The sequence below is a fragment of the Mesoplodon mirus genome, assembly GCF_964341445.2.
Source record: "Mesoplodon mirus genome assembly, chromosome: 1".
Lineage (NCBI taxonomy): Eukaryota > Metazoa > Chordata > Mammalia > Artiodactyla > Ziphiidae > Mesoplodon > Mesoplodon mirus.
In genome coordinates this window covers 56276258-56296506 of record NC_138976.1, presented here as the reverse complement: position 1 = coordinate 56296506, position 20249 = coordinate 56276258, and positions in this window count along the sequence as shown.

The following is a 20249-nucleotide window of genomic DNA, read 5'->3' as shown; positions in this document are numbered from 1 at the left end:
CATAGCTTTCCTCACAGGAACTTGTAAAACAAATAATGATTATTAAAGCTATTGGGTCAATAGCTTACACCAGTTTAAGAAGAACAATTCCAAGATGTCTAGCCCATTCCACATTCCATGTGACTAAATATGGTATCCAGAGCTTGGAAAATATCCAGGCAACTCACAGTAGCTTTTCTTAAATGCTTTATGGACAATGGATTTTAAGGAAGCTGGTAGAAGTAGGTTTACAGAGGAGAGTCTTCAAGACATACCCACTGTCAATGCTATAAATGGTCTTAATTGTATCTAAAAGTTGTTTAAAAGCACCCAGTGCTGAAAACGTTGCAGATTTAGCTCCTATCTGTATTAGAGTTGGCAAGCAATCCTAATTGCTGATGTGGAGTTTTATTGTATCCAGTGAGACAAAGGTACTAGGAGTTTTGCACAAGTCTCTTAATAGAGAGGCTACTGTGAGTTGGAATGATTAGCTTTTAAAAAGGTGTCACATTAACCCCTTCCTTATACTCACAGTCATGCCATGATCAGGGTCGAAACAGAAGAAGGAAGATTTAGAGAGGAAAGACAGGGATAAGAGATGATAAGGACAGGAGTTCAGTCAGACAAGGAGGACTTTGGCACCTTTGGGGTCAATTCTGTGTTTGTTATCTAAAGCAGGTAGGAACAGCAGTTATTATAATAGCACACAAGAGGTCAATTTCAGGGAAAGCAAGAGAGAAGACCAGTTGATACTCTAGGTCCCTGTTTCTTGAAAACAGAGTCTGGAATCCAGAACTTTGGAGCTAAGTTGAATGCCCAAGGTAAGAGACTTCAGAATACTATGTCAGTATTCTAAACCCAGGCAAAAAAATCTGGTCACAGAACCAGGGGCCTAGGACGCCAGCACTAAAAGGCAACTAAGTCAAGTGTTCATACATTTCCTGCTTAGAATTCAAACTTCTGAAGATTTTGGAAGGCCTGAGCCCAAAGTTTTATTTTTTATTCTATTCATATTTATTAGACACTTATTATGTATCAGGCACTGTATGAGCAGCAGAGACTATTACTGAACTAGGCAGACATACTATCTCTTTTTAAAGGAGACACACAATAAATCAGTGAATATAGAAATGGATAAATGACTCTAGAAGAAAATAAAGAGCATGATAAGTCTGAGAATGGGAGGAAGTTGTTTTAGATAGGATGGCCAGAGAAAACATCTCCAAAAAGTGATATTGGAGAGTGAGAGTGAAATTTGAGAATGAGCAGACATTTGAGGAACTGGAAGAAGAACCTAGTGGAATGGCCTGGAGGTTAAAAAATAAGAGGGCTTGGCACACTGAAGGAACAAAAAGAAGTGGATTTGGAAGATAGTGAGCAAAGGAGAGAGTGGTGTGAGATGGGGGATAGAGAAGTTGGCAAGAGCTAGATGATACAGTTAGAAGAGAAAAGTTTTGGCTAGAATAAGGGATGGGCCCAGTAGTCTAAGAACTGATTTGAGATAATACACTGTTTTTATAGTTGGAAACTGGAAGATAGATTATGAGGGACTGAAAATTCTGCCTAAGCAGCAGAGTTACATTGTGAAGAGTTTACTAAGGAACTTTCTTAAAGCAGAGATGGACATATGAGGCAGACCACCGGTACCAGATCGTGGTGTTCAAGTGAGTTTCTGAAGAGCCTGGGGTTAAAAATCAACCTCAGGACAAAGCACTACAGTCCAAAAGAGTGGTGGTAATAGCCAGAGAGTTTTTTCTTGGGATGATGAAACTGCTCTACAGAAGTCAGTAGGGCAGGATGGTGAGTCACCCTGCGTAGGCTGGTGTGAGGCAGAGCATAATGTGGGTGAGCCTGAAAGGCACATGAATAGTAGGATGAAAAAAGCTCAGAAGACAACATGCTCTCCGTGCTTCTGCCATTTACTGGGAAAACATGCTCCAAGTAGCTGCTGGTGTCAGAATGAAGAGACATGTGAAGCCAACCTGACCCAAACCTGACTGTAAGCAAGCTGAGCAGATCTGCAGAAAACTTGCAGACTTGTGAGCAAATCAAATGCTTTCTAATGTAGGTCACTGAGATTTGGGTTGGGTGTTACACAGCATTATCACAGTGGGAACCACATTAATAACTAGTTGGTCCAGCCAAACTAGAACACACATTGTCAGTAATCCAGTAATCCTTAGCAATCTAGTGTTTCCACTAAATTAGCCTGCTATTCATCTATGCATTCATCATATATTTATCATAGATTTAATATGGAAAACAGAACACAATGACAACAACAACAACAATAAAACCCAGACTATGGTGTCTGCCTTCACAAAGAGCCCATTTCTAGCGAGGAAAGCCGACAAAAACAAGTCAATCCAAACCTAATCTAGTCACAAACTCTTATAATAGCACACATGTACTTCTGAGAGAGAATAATGGACGGGGGGAGGGACAGGAGATGACGACCTTGGTGGTGGCCAGGGTGGGGCTCTTCGAGGTGCTGGTGGAGCTGAGCAAGCACATCATTCTCTCGCTCCAATGGTCTCAGATAATGGTTTCATTTTTTCATTTTGCTAAATTTATGTAGTGTCAACCCAACTGTATGCCTTTGCTCTAGGCTAACTAGCTGTCCATGGTCTGCATTCTGTGTGTTCAGAGAGCTAGTGAGTTGTTTTGCAAGTTCGTAGAGAAAGGCTGAAAAAGGCTTCATGCTCCCTTTTCCGAAGGGAGCAATGACTTTCACTAGAACAACAAATTTAGGTCCTAGGCTGTGAATGAAATTGGATTTCTCTCAGGTGAGAGGTATTCTGTATATGGAAAGCAAAGAGAAAAATGTGGTTTTAGCAATACTGTAGGGACTGTGGTCAACACTGAGCTTATAAAGGCCTTTGTTTTCCATGTTTTCATTGGCCCCATGAGAAGCCTGGAGCAGCTCACACACCCATCTGTATCCATATTAGTGGGACTGCAAAGTGCTGACACAGAATTGCAGATCAGGGCCTGTGGCTTGCCAGGGTAAACTTGTGTAATGCACTGTACATCCCTCCTAACAACAGTGATTCTTTTGTCACTTAAACAGAGGCTATTAGAACATGAATCATTAAAAAGTGCTTTAGAAAAACAGGCAACATTTTCCAATATTGTTGCTTTAGGCAGTCCCCATAAAGTATCAGAAGCTCTGGAAGAAGTGAAGCATTTCATGAATAACTAGAAGTAGATTCAGAATGATAATCTGAATTGATTAGAAGCAAGTAATATTTTAAAATATAATTTCTTAATGTCAAAAGAAGCCCATTATTATGGAGAAGTGGATGAATATTATCCAGAATATTTCTTTTTTGAATATATGTAAACAACAGAAAAGAATACTTTCAAATTTTAAACTGGTCTGGGAATCTTTAGCTTACTGATAAAATACAAATTCAAAGAAGATGCTTTAGGATTTTTCTTATTTTCGATACATAAAGCAGTGCAATTGTAGGAATAAGGATGGGAAAAAGTCCTTATTCCACTATCCAGAGAAAGATCTGTTTTACATTTTAATGCCTGTTTCTGCTAACATTTTTCTCACAAATAAAGTACACATAATTTTGCTTCATGCATTCTCTTTCACTTTTGTTATTCCTTAGGAAAGACCACAGGTTGGCAAACTATGGGCCAGATCTGGTGCACTGTCTATTTTAGTGGAACACAGACACTCTCATTAACTTCCAGAGTTGTCTACAGCTGCTGTCACGCTATAGGGGCAGAATTGAGTATTTGCAACAGGGCTTATGGGGCCCACAAAGCCCAAAATATTTGCTCTCCAGCCCTTTCCAGAAACAGTTTACTAACTCCAAGGATAGACTATTAGAGTCATATGTGAACAACATTTTCAGGCTCTTGTAAACATATACGAAAAGTTTATGTATCCATGGACATTTTCCCCAGCATTTGTCTGATGAGACTACTGTTTGATTATCTGTAACCTGCTATACATATATTCAATATATTATATATGATCATATATAATTTTGGAATTTAATAGACAGAATAGTATTGTATCTCCTTTATGCTTTAATTTTTATTTATTTGAGTAGCAATGAGACAAAATATTGGGTTGGCCAAAAGTGCCTTTGGTTTTTAAGTAAAAATAAAAGACACATTTTTCACTTTCGCCAAGAACTTCATTGAACAACGTATTCACCCTTTTGTTCCACTACCTTCTGCCATTTTTCAGGCAACTTCATAATTCCATCTTCCCAAAACTTTTTATCTTTTTGAGCAAAGAACTGTTCCAAGTGCCTTTTACAGTCTTCCAGGGAATTGAAATTTTTTCCATTAAGAGAATTTTGTAAAGACCTAAATAAATGGAAATCCAAACATGCAATGTCTGGTGAATATGGCGGATGAATCAGAACTTCCTAGCCAAGCTGTAACAGCTTTTGCCTGGTCATCAAAGAAACATCTTGAGTTATCCTGATGGAAGACTATACGTTTTCTGTCGACTAATTCTGGAAGCTTTTCATCAAGTTCTGCTTTCAGTTGGTCTAACTGGGAGCAGTACTTGTTGGAATTAATCATTTGGTTTTCCAGGAGCTCATAATAGAGGATTCCGTTCCAATCCCACCATATACACATCACCTTCTTTGGATGAAGACCAGCTTTTGGTGTGGCTGGTGGTGGCTCATTTCACTTGCCCCATGATCTCTTTCATTCCACATTTTTGTACAGTATCCACTTTTCATCACCCATCACAATTTGTTTTGTAAAAGGGAACACTTTCATTATGTTTAAGTAGAGGATCGCATGTGGAAATACGCTCAAGAAGGTTTTTTTTGCTTAACTTATGTGGAATCCAAACATCAAAGTGATGAACATACCGAGCTGGCGCAAATGATTTTCAGTGCTTGATTTGGATATTCTGAGTATGTCGGCTATCTCCCACGTGGTATAATGTTGACTGTTCTCAATTAATGTCTCTATTTGATCGCTATCAACTTCAACTGGTCTACCTGACCGTGGAGCATCGTCCAGTGAGAAATCTCCAGCACAAAACTTTGCAAACCACTTTTGACATGTTTGATCAGTCACAGCACCTTCTTCATATGCTGCACAAATCTTTTTTTGCATTTCGGTTGTGTTTTTACCTTTCTTGAAATAATAAAGCATAACGTGCCGAAAATGTTGTTTTTTTCTTCCATTTTCAATATTGAAATGGCTACACAAAAATTCACCAATTTTGATGTCTTTTTTTAAAATGCACGCTGATGTGACAGCTGTCACATACAATCTAACAAAATTGTTTTGAATGAAGTTAAAGACAACTAAGTGCTACTAGAGCCATCTTATGGAAAAAACCGAATGAACCTTTTGGCTAACCCAATAATTTCCCACTGTTTTTAAAGCACTTTTATTTCTTCTTTTCTCAATTGCCTTCTCATGGCTTTTGCCCATTTTGAAACAGAGGTATTCTTTAAAAGTAAATCTGTAAGCCTCCATATCAGTTTAGAATATCAATCCTTGTTTATTGTTTTCACTTTGAATATGTTTTTTCAGGTTTTATTTTTTCCTTTTGAGAGAACTATTTTGAAACTTGTAAGTTATTTAATCTACATAAAATTTGCTCTGTGAGTTCTTTCAAAGCTTCCGAGTTTTACATTTCTCTAGTATTTCATGTTTAGGAAGTAACTTTTTTTAAAAATAAAAATTATTATTTTAATGAAAAAGGATTTATACTTAAATTTATCAAATGCCTTTTCAGTATCTGCTGATTTTCTTAAATAGATTTTTTTGGGAACAGTTTTGGGCTTACAGAAAAATTGAGATGATAGTACAAAGAGTTCCCATAAACCCCACACTCAGTTTCTCCAGTATTAATAGCTTACATTAGAATTGTACATTTATTACAATTAACAAACAAATATTGGTACATTATTATTAACTAAAGTCTATATTTTATTTGCTTTCTTTAGCTTTTACCTAATATATTTTTTCTGTTTCAGGATCTCATCTGGAATGACACATTACATTTAGTTGTCATGTATCTTTGGCTCTTCTTGGTTGTGACAAATCAAGACTTTCCTTGATTTTGATGACTTTGACAGTTTTTAAGGAGTACTGATTAGACATTTTATAGAATGCCCTTCTATTAAAATTGGCCTGGTGTTTTTTTTCAGGGTTGGGCTGAGGTTATGGAATTTGGGAGGAAGACCACAGAAATAAAGTACCATTTTCATCACATCATATCAAGGTTACATACTATCAAATGACATATCACTGTTGATGTTGATCTTGATTACCTGGCTGGGGTCGTGTTTGTCAGGTTTGTTCACTGTCAAGCTACACTTTTTTCCCCCTTTCCGTACTCTTTGGAAAGAAGTCACTATGTGCAGTCCACATTTAAGGAATGGGGAAAAAAGTCAAATTCACAGAAACAGAAAAGTAGAAAAATAGTTGCCAGGGGTTGGGGGATGGGGACATAGAGAGAGACTGGTAAAAGGGTACAAACTTTCAGCTATAAGATGAGTAAGATTTGAGGCTCTAATGTAAAACATTGTGACTATGGTTGGTAGTACTAAATTGTATAACTGAAATTTGCTAAGAGAGTAGAACTTAAATGTTCTCACTAAAACCAGAAAATGATAAATACCTGAGGTGTTGGATATATTAATTAACTAGATGGGGGGAATCCTTTCTCAGTGTATGTATATATCAAATCACCATGATGTACACTTTAAATATCTTTCAGTTTAAGATGGCATTTATACCTCAAAAAGGTGAAATTAAAAAAAAAACTCAAAAGATTTTAAAATAATTAAAAAGGAATGCGGAGTTATTCTCCCCCTCCTTGAGGATGGAGTACTTACATAAATTGTTTGGAATTCTTCTGCATGGAAGACTTTACTTCCCCATTTATTTATTTATTCAATCATTTCTTTACATCAGTATGTACTCATGGCTATTTATTTTATACTTTGGTTATTTATTTTGTTGCTCAAATTGTTCCAGATTTGGCCACTGGGAGCTCTTTCAGTTGGCTCCTGTATCTCTTTGACATACTCCTGTCAATATAGGTGTTTTTTGATTTAAAAAAATAACAAAAAACTTTCTTAATTTCTGGCACTACAAGAAGCTCCAGGCTTATCTTGCATATTTCCTATCTCAGCACTAGAATCAGCCATCTCTCCAAAGAGCCCAGATTCCTTTAACTAGTTTCCTTTTATTAGAAACCAAGATCTGGTCACTAGGCATGGTTCTACTAGGTGTAGTTTCTTCTAGGACCTCTCAGCTGACAGAGCAAGGTAATGTATGTGTGTCTACTAAGCTGTATTTTACACACCTATATAAATATTTCTATATGTAAACACCTGTAACAAAAGTAACCTAAACATAAGTTCATACTTAGATGTCCAACTCTAATTCATTACCCATTGTACATTTAGTTTCCTCTTGCTAATCTGTATGCTCCCACTCCAACAGTGAGAAACCTTGCTCCCATCATCTCCTTATTCCACCATACATGTAGAGCAGTATCAGAATTGTTAACCTAGGATTCTTGTGGAAACAACTTTATCAACTAGAGTAGAGTACTTATGTGCAATACCTTTCACTTCAAGTCTTAGAGACTCCACTCATTCCAAAGTTATTTGGTCTGTCCACTGATTTTTAACTCTTACTCTGCTGCATTTTCTACAGATTTACTTCCTGTTCTTGGTTGTCAGTCATGAATTTGACATGGTGATAAAGAGAGGAGGTTGTATAGGTGAGAGATTTTCAAATTTCTTGAGGTCATAAAATATGTATGTGCATATATTTATAATAAAGCCTTAATCGAGCAGAAAAGCTGATATTAGATTGCAGATAACAAATGGTATGAAAAATGTTTATGTATAATGAATCCCACCAATATATGTACAGAAGTTGTGGGCTTTATAATAAAATATTTCTCTTCCCTTAAACTTGTTGTTCTCAGCAAAATGAGTGCAATTTCTGTACCATTAACTTTCTGCTGCGGCTATTGCTTATACATTATATTGTAAAGATACATGTGGGATTTAGTCTCAGAAATTAGGTAATGCAAATATCAAAACAAATATCACAGAAATCTCATGCTAAGTCATCTTATGAAATGCTCCACAGAATTCCAATCAACAGTTCGATTATCAGTGAAGTATCTGGCTTTCTTGAAGTAGTCCTCATATTAAAAATGTTAGTAAGATTAATACAGCATTGTAAATAAATTATAATTCAATAAAATTTAAAAAAATGTTAATAAGGAAAAGTGAGTGTATGTGATTCTGAGATAGCACATTTCGAAATCATCACCCCAAATTTCCTATCATCTCATTTTGAAAGATAAAAATGCCACAAAGATAATAGTTTAGAAAATGAAAGTGAAAATCGTATCAATTCCTCCTCTAGCCACGTCCTTGGATATAACCACAGTTAACACATGAGTTTATTTTTTTCTATCCATATACTATGACTGGACTCATGATCTTACAGTTTCAGCAGTGAAGACTGCAGTTTACTGTATTAATCCTTATCTATTAAGTCACATGTAGAGATTGTGGCTGACCATCAGCTTAAAGACTAGAGGCAGATGGGATTTGCCTAAGTCTGAAACCACATTGATTCCATCAACAAACTCTATTCCCTACTAAATGACAGGTAATGGCTAATAACTGATATAATAGTATCTTTGAGCAAATTATCAATGTGAATTTTTCTCAACATTTCCCCATTGATTATCTCAAATAGCTCATTAATTCCATCCTTCACCCATCTGCACTGACACTGCACAATCAGCTGTAGGTTAAGTCTCCAAAATGGTCTCCCATACTTCACCATCCCATCCTCAGCCTAATGCATCCTCCTCAGTATCTCCAGTGTAATCTTCCTGCAATACAAACATAATTATGTCTCTCTTCTGCTTAAAAGTCTTTGATATTTGCTATGTTTTACCAAATTCAGTCCAAATTCCTTGAGAAGCTCTTAAGGCTGTACCAGAGCCTTTGGGACCCTAACTCACATCTTCTCAAGTCTCACCTCTGATTCCAGCCTGGATGCAATGGTAATTCTGGATTTGACTCATCTCAACAGAATCTCATCTCAGATGAACACGATGTGTTTTTCACTTTTTGCTCTAGGAATTTTCCAATGCCACAGCTGGGAATGGGATCCTACTTGTTAAGCTCACACATGGAGCCCCCAAATTTATGAAAGTTAACTCTGAGGGAAATCCTCAATCCTTGAGGGATGAAAACCTATTGGTAAAAGCTTTCCCCAGGTGTTCTAGCAGACAGCTCTGAGGCATTCTGAGCTGGTGCTCCTTAGACACCAGAATTAAGCCAGAGTATCTCAAAGCTGTGATATGAAAAGTGTACTTTTCTCTAGACTTTTTCCCCTTCTCCCATTATCTCTGGTCCCCCACTTGTACTCTGGGATTATCTCCTTGACAGAAGCTTTGCTTTTTGGTAGAATCAAAGCCAAGACATATAGTACTAGACTCTCACTGGGGGTGAATTAGGATGAGAAGATGTCAGAAACTGAAGCTTTGGGCAATTTGAGATAGCTAAGGCTCTGGCAAGGTGTGGGTCAATCATCAGCATTTCTTGGTGTTCACACACCCATTGATAATAGTGAATGGCAATTTCAGCAACCATGGCCTGACAACGGCAAGATAGCCAACGGCTCAGCCTGCTCAGAGATGAAGGTCTGCATCATTCCACTAGGCTAGAAACCTAGACAATTATGTCTTATAACTTCAAGACCAGTTTCAGCAGTGAAGACTGCAGTTTACTGTATTAATCCTTATCTATTAAGTCACATGTAGAGATTGTGGCTGACCATCACCTTGAAGACTAGAGGCAGATGGGACTTATTACAGGGCATAGGTGTATCTGAGTGGTACAAAGGATATAGACTGTATGAATTGCTTCTGGATTCCTGACTCACGTTCTCTTAGTCTTGTCTCTGATGTCAGTGCACATGTAGTGATAGTTTGGCTTACCTCATGCTGACATCTTTTTTCAAGTACTGGATGTTTTGCACTTTTGCCTTCAGGTTTTTCCAATGCCATAGTTGCCTCTGGGAAGCCCTCTGTTTGAGCAGGCATGTTCAGTCTGGAAGTATATAGGAATTTATTTACCCCAAAGTAAATCTCAACTAATGAGGGATATGAGCTATAGATAAAAATCATTAATCTTCAGGTAAACAATTCCAAAATGTATTCTACATCCTCTTTAGAAGATTCCAGGCAGCACTGAGGGCCAGTTGCCTGCAGTAGTGATTTTATAATGAATCTGTGTACTTGCTTGTCCACTATTCCTCACTCTTCCCAGTCCCTCACTCCTGCTCCCTATTCACAAGTTTTTGCCTGAGGCACTACCTTTGAGAAAACTCAAGCTAAAAAAAGGTCCTTAAACCCCATTATGGCTCTATCCTCTATTTTCTACCCTATTTTATGCTGCTTCTCCTAGCTGCTTCCCTGTTATATGACAAAGAAATAAATGAAGAAGTGAAGGGGAGGAACCATCAGCAAAGAATTGAATAGAATTTCCACAAGGGACCTAGGGGGTAAGATGGCGGAAAAGTAAGACGCGGAGATCACTTTCCTCACCACAGATACATCAGAAATACACCTACACGTGGAACAACACCTACTGAATGCTGGCAGAAGACCTCAGACCTCCCAAAAGGCAAGAAACTCCCCACGTACCTGGGTAGGGCAAAATAAAAAAGAAAAAAAAGAGACAAAAGAATAGGGACGGGACCTGCACCAGCGGGGAGGGAGCTGTGAAGGAACAAAGGTTTCCACACACTGGAAGCCCCTTCGTGGGAGGAGACTGCGGGTGGCGGAGTGGGGAAGCTTCGGAGCCAGAGCCGCGAAGGAGAGCACAGCAACAGGGGTGAGGAGGGCAAAGCGGAGAGATTCCCGCACAGAGGAGCCGTGCCTACCGGCACTCACCAGCCCGAGAGGCTTGTCTGCTCACCTGCCGGGGCGGGCGGGGGCTGGGAGCTGAGGCTCGGGCTTCGGAGGTCGGATCCCAGGGAGAGGACTGGGGTTGGCGGCGTGAAAACAGCCTGAAGGGGCTAGTGCGCCACAGCTAGCCGGGAGGCAGTCCGGGGAAAAGTCTGGACCTGCCGAAGAGGCAAGAGACTTTTTCTTACCGCTTTGCTTCTTGGTGCGCGAGGAGAGGGGATTAAGGGCGCGGCTCAAAGGAGCTCCAGAGAGGGGCGCGAGCCGTGGCTAACAGCGCGGACCCCAGAGACGGGCATGAGACGCTAAGGCTGCTGCCGCCGCCACCAAGAAGCCTGTGTGCGAGCACAGGTCACTCTCCACACCTCCCTTCCGGGGAGCCTGTGCAGCCCGCCACTGCCAGGGTCCCGGGATCCAGGAACAACCTCCCCGGCGGAACGCACGGCGCGCCTCAGGCTGGTGCAATGTCATGCCGGCCTCTTCCGCCACAGGCTCGCCCCGCACTCCGTGCCCCTCCCTCCCTCCGGCCTGAGTGAGCCAGAGCCCCCGAATCAGCAGCTCCTTTAACCCCGTTCTGTCTGAGCGAAGAACAGACGCCCTCAGGTGACCTACACACAGAGGCGGGACCAAATCCAAAGCTGAACCCCGGGACCTATGCGAACAAAAAAGAGAAAGGGAAATCTATCTCAGCAGCCTCAGGAGCAGCGCATTAACTCTCCACAATCAACTTGATGCACCCTGCATCTGTGGAATACCTGAATAGACAACGAATCATCCCAAATTGAGGAGGTGGATTTTGGGAGCCACGATATATATTTTATTTTCCTTTTCTCTTTTTGTGAGTGTGTATGTATATGCTTCTGTGTGAGATTCTGTCTGTATAGCTTTGCTTTCACCATTTGTCCTAGGGTCCTATCTGTCTGTTTTTGTTTTTTGTTTTGTTTTTTACTTAAAAATTTTTTTCTTAATAAATATTTTTTATTTTAATAACTTTATTTTATTTTATCTTACTTTATTTTATTTTCTTGTATCCTCTTTCTTTATTTCTTTCTTTCTACTTTTTCTCCCTTTTATTCTGAGCCGTGTGGATGAAAGGATCTTGGTGCTGCAGCCAGGAGTCAGTGCTGTGCCTCTGAGGTGGGAGAGCCAACTTCAGGACTCTGGTCCAAAAGAGACCTCCCAGCTCCACATAATATCAAATGGCTAAAATCTCCCAGAGATCTCCATCTCAGCATCAACACCCAGCTTACCTCAACGACCAGCAAGCTACAGTGTTGGGTACCCTATGCCAAACAACTAGCAAGACAGGAACACAACCCCACCCATTAGAAGAGAGGCTGCCTAAAGTCATAGTAAGTCCACAGACACCCCAAAACACACCACCAGACGTGGACCTGCCCACCAGAAAAGCAAGATCCAGCTTCATCCACCAGAACACAGGCAGTAGTCCCCTCCACCAGGAAGCCTACACAACCCACTGAACCAACTTTAGCCACTGGGGACAAACACCAAAAACAATGGGAACTACGAACCTGCAGCCTGCAAAAAGGAGACCCCAAACACAGTAAGATAAGCAAAATGAGAAGACAGAAAAACACACAGCAGATGAAGGAGCAAGATAAAAACCCACCAGACCTAACAAATGAAGAGGAAATAGGCAGTCTACCTGAAAACAATTCAGAATAATGATAGTAAAGATGATTCAAAATCTTGGAAATAGAATAGAGAAAATGCAAGAAACATTTAATAAGGACCTAGAAAAACTAAAGATGAAACAAGCAATGATGAACAACACAATAAATGATATTAAAAACACTCTAGAAGGGATCAATAGCAGAATAACTGAGGCAGAAGAATGGATAAGTGACCTGGAAGATAAAATAGTGGAAATAACTACTGCAGAGCAGAATAAAGAAAAAAAAATGAAAAGAACTGAGGACAGTCTCAGAGACCTCTGGGACAACACTAAATGCACCAACATTCGAATTATAGGGGTTCCAGAAGAAGAAGAGAAAAAGAAAGGGACTGAGAAAATATTTGAAGAGATTATAGTTGAAAACTTCCCCAATAGGGGAAAGGAAAGAGTTAATCAAGTCCAGGAAGCACAGAGAGTCACATACAGGATCCAAGGAGAAACACACCAAGACACATATTAATCAAACTATCAAAAATTAAATACAAAGAAAACATATTAAAAGCGGCAAGGGAAAAACAACAAATATCACACAAGGGAATCCCCATAAGGTTAACGGCTGAACTTTCAGCAGAAACTCTGCAAGCCAGAAGGGACTGGTAGGACATATTTAAAGTGATGAAGGAGAAAAACCTACAACCAAGATTACTCTACCAAGCAAGGATCTCATTCAGATTGGATGGAGAAAGTTAAACGTTTACAGACAAGCAAAAGCTGAGAGAGTTCAGCACCACCAAACCAGCTTTACAACAAATGCTAAAGGATCTTCTCTAGGCAAGAAACACAAGAGAAGGAAAAGACCTACAATAACAAACCTAAAACAATTAAGAAAATGGGAATAGGAACATACATATTGATAATTACCTTAAATGTAAATGGATTAAATGCTCCCACCAAAAGACACAGACTGGCTGAATGGATACAAAAACAAGATCCATATATATGCTGTCTACAAGAGACCCACTTCAGACCTACAGACACATACAGACTGAAAGTGAGGGAATGGAAAAAGATATTCCATGCAAATGGAAACCAAAAGAAAGCTGGAGTAGCAATTCTCATATCAGACAAAATAGACTTTAAAATAAAGACCATTAGAAGAGACAAAGGACACTACATAATGATAAAGGGATCGATCCAAGAAGAAGATATAACAATTGTAAATATTTATGCACCCAACATAGGAGCACCTCAATACATAAGTCAAATACTAACAGCCATAAAAGGGGAAATCAACAGTAACACATTCATAGTAGGGGACTTTAACACCCCACTTTCACCAATGGACAGATCATTCAAAATGAAAATAAATAAGGAAACACAAGCTTTAAATGATACATTAAAGAAGATGGACTTAATTGATATTTATAGGACATTCCATCCAAAAACAACAGAACACACACTTTTCTCAAGTGCTCATGGAACATTCTCCAGAATAGATCATATCTTGGGTCACAAATCAAGCCTTGGTAAATTTAAGAAAATTGAAATTGTATGAAGTATCTTTTCCGACCACAACGCTATGAGACTAGATATCAATTACAGGAAAAGATCTGTAAAAAATACAAACACATGGAGGCTAAACAATACACTACTTAATAATGAAGTGATCACTGAGGAAATCAAAGAGGAAATCAAAAAATACCTAGAAACAAATGACAGTGGAGACACGACGACCCAAAACCTATGGGATGCAGCAAAAGCAGTTCTAAGAGGGAAGTTTATAGCAATACAATCCTACCTTAAGAAACAGGAAACATCTCGAATAAACAACCTAACCTTGCACCAAAAGCAATTAGAGAAAGAAGAACAAAAACATCCCAAAGTTAGCAGAAGGAAAGAAATCATAAAAAGCAGATCAGAAATAAATAAAAAAGAAATGAAGGAAATGATAGCAAAGATCAATAAAACTAAAAGCTGGTTCTTTGAGAAGATAAACAAAATTGATAAACCATTAGCCAGACTCATCAAGAAAAAAAGGGAGAAGACTCAAGTCAATAGAATTAGGAATGAAAAAGGAGAAGTAACAACTGACACTGCAGAAATACAAAAGATCATGAGAGATAACTACAAGCAACTCTATGCCAATAAAATGGACAACCTGGAAGAAATGGACAAATTCTTAGAAATGCACAACCTGCCAAGACTGAATCAGGAAGAAATAGAAAATATAAACAGACCAATCACAAGCACTGAAATTGAAACTGTGATTAAAAATCTTCCAACAAACAAAAGCCCAGGACCAGATGGCTTCACAGGCGAATTCTATCAAACATTTAGAGAAGAGCTAACACCTATCCTTCTCAAACTCTTCCAAAATATAGCAGGGGAGGAACACTCCCAAACTCATACTATGAGGCCACCGTCACCCTGATACCAAAACCAGACAAGGATGTCACAAAAAAAGAAAACTACAGGCCAATATCACTGATGAACATAGATGCAAAAATCCTCAACAAAATACTAGCAAACAGAATCCAACAGCACATTAAAAGGATCATACACCATGATCAAGTGGGGTTTATTCCAGGAATGCAAGGATTCTTCAATATATGCAAATTAATCAATGTGATACACCACATTAACAAATTGAAGGAGAAAAACCATATGGTCATCTCAATAGATGCAGAGAAAGCTTTCGACAAAATTCAACACCAATTTATGATAAAAACCCTCCAGAAAGTAGGCATAGAGGGAACTTTCCTCGACACAATAAAGGCCATATATGAAAAACTCACAGCCAACAGCGTCCTGAATGGTGAAAAACTGAAAGCATTTCCACTAAGATCAGGAACAAGACAATGTTGCCCACTCTTACCACTCTTATTCAACATAGTTTTGGAAGCTTTAGCCACAGCAATCAGAGAAGAAAAGGAAATAAAAGGAATCCAAATCAGAAAAGAAGAAGTAAAGCTGTCACTGTTTGCAGATGACATGATAGTATACATAGAGAATCCTAAAATGCTGCCAGAAAACTACTAGAGCTAATCAATGAATTTGGTAAAGTAGCAGAATACAAAATTAATGCACAGAAATCTCTCGCATTCGTATACACTAATGAAAAATCTGAAAGTGAAATCAAGAAAACACTCCCACTTACCATTTCAACAAAGAGAATAAAATATCTAGGAATAAACCTACCTAAGGAGACAAAAGACCTGTATGCAGAAAATTATAAGACACTGATGAAAGAAATTAAAATGATACAAATAGATGGAGAGATATACCATGTTCTTGGATTGGAAGAATCAACATTGTGAAAATGACTCTACTACCCAAAGCAATCTACAGATTCAATGCAATCCCTATCAAACTACCAATGGCATTTTTCACAGAACTAGAACAAAAAATTTCACAATTTGTATGGAAACACAAAAGACCCCGAATAGCCAAAGCAATCTTGAGAACGAAAAACAGAGCTGGAGGAATCAGGCTACCTGACTTCAGACTATACTACAAAGCTACAGTAATCAAGACAGTATGGTACTGGCACAAAATCAGACATATAGATCAATGGAACAGGATAGAAAGCCCAGAGATAAACCCACGCACATATGGTCACCTTATCTTTGATAAAGGAGGCAGGAATGTACAGTGGAGAAAGGACAGTCTCTTCAATAAGTGGTGCTGGGAAAACTGGACAGGTACATGTAAAAGTATGAGATTAGAACACTCCCTAACACCATACACAAAAATAAGCTCAAAATGAATTAAAGACCTAAATGTAAGGCCAGAAACCATTAAACTCTTAGAGGAAAACATAGGCAGAACACTCTATGACATAAATCACAGCAAGATCCTTTTGGACCCACCTCCTAGAGAAATGGAAATAAAAATAAACAAATGGGACCTAATGAAACTTCAAAGCTTTTGCACAGCAAAAGACCATAAACAAGACCAAAAGACAACCCTCAGAATGGGAGAAAATATTTGCAAATGAGGCAACTGACAAAGGATTAATCTCCAAAATTTACAAGCAGCTCATGCAGCTCAATAACAAAAAAACAAACAACCCAATCCAAAAATGGGCAGAAGACCTAAATGGACATTTCTCCAAAGAAGATACACAGACTGCCAACAAACACATGAAAGAATGCTCAACATCATTAATCATTAGAGAAATGCAAGTCAAAACTACAGTGAGATATCATCTCACACCGGTCAGAATGGCCATCATCAAAAAATCGAGAAACAATAAATGCTGGAGAGGGTATGGAGAAAAGGGTACACTCTTGCACTGATGGTGGGAATGTGAATTGGTACAGCCACTATGGAAAACAGTATGGAGGTTCCTCAAAAAACTATACATAGAACTACCATATGACCCAGCAATCCCACTATTGGGCATATTCCCTGAGAAAACCATAATTCAAAAAGAGTCATGTACCAAAATGTTCACTGCAGCTCTATTTACAATAGCCCGGAGATGGAAACAACCTAAGTGTCCATCACCAGATGAATGGATAAAGAAGATATGGCACATATATACAATGGAATATTACTCAGCCATGAAAAGAAACGAAATTGAGTTATTTGTAGTGAAGTGGATGGACCAAGAGTCTGTCATACAGGGTGAAGTAAGTGAGAAAGAGAAAGACAAATACAGTATGCTAACACATATATATGGAATCTAGGAAAACAAATGTCATGAAGAACATAGGGGTAAGACAGGAATAAAGACACAGACCTACTAGAGAATGGACTTGAGGATATGGGGAGGGGGAAGGGTAAGCTGGGACAAAGTGAGAGAGTGGCATGGACATATATACACTACCAAACGTAAAATAGGTAGCTAGTGGGAAGCAGCTGCATAGCACAGGGAGATCAGCTCGGTGCTTTGTGACCACCTAGAGGGGTGGGATAGGGAGGGTGGGAGGGAGGGAGACGCAAGAGGGAAGAGATATGGGAACATATGTATATGTACAACTGATTCACTTTGTTATAAAGCAGAAACTAACACACCATTGTAAAGCAATTATACTCCAATAAAGATAAAAAAAAAAAAGAATTTCCACAAGGACTTAAGCTACCAATTGAAAGGATCCACTGAGTAGTCTAGAAAATGGTTAAAAATAGATTGTTTGGAAGTTTTTCTCTATGTCTGTTTTTATCTCTACATCTGGTACACAGCCGTCCCCCTGAGATTTTTCTTTATTATCTTCACGTGCTGAAACTTCTCCTTGGAAGGCTTTAGATTTTCAGTTCTCTTTTAAATAAACTAAAGGAAGAAGAAAGAAAACAGATAGTTTTTATATTTACCCATACTTAAAATTTCTATTGCTATTCACTCTTTAACTATGAGTTTCCATCTGATATAATTTTCTTCAACGTGAATAACCTCTTTTAGGGCAGATTTACTGGGTAATAACTTTTCTTTATTTCCAGTCATCTCAAAAAAGGCTATTTTTACTGATTATATAATGCTGGTTTGATAGATTTTTTTGTTTTTGCTTTTTAAAAAATATTTCCATGCTTATGTATCTTCTACTGTGTTTGTCTCCAATGTGTCTGATGAGAAGCCAGGCATTACTTGTAGCATTCTTCTTCTGTATGTAATATGTTCTTTTCACTTTAGGTGCTTTCAAGATTTTCCATTTATGTTTGGATTTCAGTAGTTTGATTGTGATGTGCTTAGGTATAGTTTCCTTTATATTTATCCTGCTTAAGGCTCATTGAGATTTTTGGATATGTAGGTTAATATATTAAACGCATTTGTAAATTTTAGGCTATCATTTCTTCAAATATTTTCTCCCTCATTCTCTGTCCTCTCCATGGAGGACTTCAATTATATGGATGTAGACCTCTTGATATTATTCCATAGTCATGAAGGCACTGTTCAATTTTTTTCAATATTTTTTTCTTTTAGCAAATCGATCTTGAAGTTATTTGCACTGCTCCCCACCCCCTGAAATCTATAATCTGTTTTTAAGTTCACTCAGGAATTTTTCACTCCAGATATTATATGTAGTAGTTCTAGAGTTTTCATTTTGTTCTTTTTTTAGTAGCTTTTGTTTTTCTGTTGATACACCACATCTGTTCACTCTTTACAGTCATAATTTCTCTTAAGTCTTTGAACATATTTATGATAGCTGCTGTAAAGTCCTTTTCTGCTAATTATGACATCTGGGTCATTTCAGAGTTTGCTTTGTCTTGACTACTTTGTGTCTGGACTATAGGTCATATTTTCCTTTTTTCCTAGTTTTTAGTATTTTTAAATTACATACAAAGCATTGAAGATAATTTGTTGTAGAGATTTTGGGGTCTGTTACAAAGGTCGAGAAGAATGTTGATCTTGTTGTGGAAGCACAGCATCAGCTGAAATCAATTGTTCAGCCTTTCAACAGCTGCTCTCTGCTGGGCTATTTGGAGTCTCCTCCATGTGTGCACAGTTAAGTGGTTAGCCAAGGATTTGAAAAGAGTTTATATGGAGATTCTGGGGCTTTCTCTGTGGTTTCCCCCTTTCAGGGCTTTCTCTTCAATATCCAGTCACTTTGGCATCTCTGAATTCCTTCCCTGACTCCTCAAGTCAGAAAGATTCATTTCTTTATGAATTTCAGCCACCCTGCACCACATGGAGTAAGAAATGTCCTCTGAAGAAAAGCTTTATAAAAGTAAATCTCACCCAATGAAATTGCCTTCATTCAAGGGTTGAACCACTTGCATCTTGGACTCCTTTTGGCTGTTCTCAAGTATCTTCATATAATTGTTTTTTTTTGTGTGTGTGGTATGCGGGCCTCTCACTGTTGTGGCCTCTCCCGTTGTGGAGCACAGGCTCCGGACGCACAGGCTCAGCGGCCCAGCCGCTCCACAGCATGTGGGATCTTCCCGGACCGGGGCACGAACCCATGTCCCCTGCATCGGCAGGCGGACTCTCAACCACTGCGCCACCAGGGAAGCCCTAATTGTTGTTTTTTATACAGCTTCAAAGTTCATAATTGTTATCTGTGGGACAGTTAATACAGGTATTCAGCTATTTCTAGAGCTAGACTCTACTATTATAAAGCTCTTACCTTGTCACGTATTTCTTTAAAAAAACTTCAGTGGCTCTTCCTTGTCTGTAGAATAAAAACAGATTCATTAGACTGTTAGTCTAAGAGATGCATGCTATTTAAAAATTTTTCCCCACAGCAGACCCCATATTCCAGCCAAACTGAACTGGTTTTCAAACATTCTGGTTCACTATGCTCCTTTGCTCATACAATTCTTTAGAATAGCATTTCTCCTATATTTGCATGTCCAAATCCTGACTGTGTTTCAATATCTAACTCAAATGTCAACTCCTCCATGAAAGCTATCCTTATCTCTCCAGTTTGAAGTGACCTCATTTTCCACCAAACTGTCTTTTTATAGTTCATTATTTCATTCATTTAATAAGTCACTCAGGTGTCAGAAGTCATAATGAGCACACAGGTTTAAAAGATGGATAAAACATAGTCCCTATCCATGAGAAATCTCTGTTCCTATAGTGGCAGAGAAAGTCAAGTCAACAGGAAGGTGATAAGTGCTGCATGCAGAAGTTGCTGAGGGAAGCTTTGCAGTGTATCACAAAGCAGAGCTGAGAAACAGTACCTTAATAACTGGTGCACCTGCTTTGTGTGTGTGTGTGTGTGTTTGTGTTTTCTT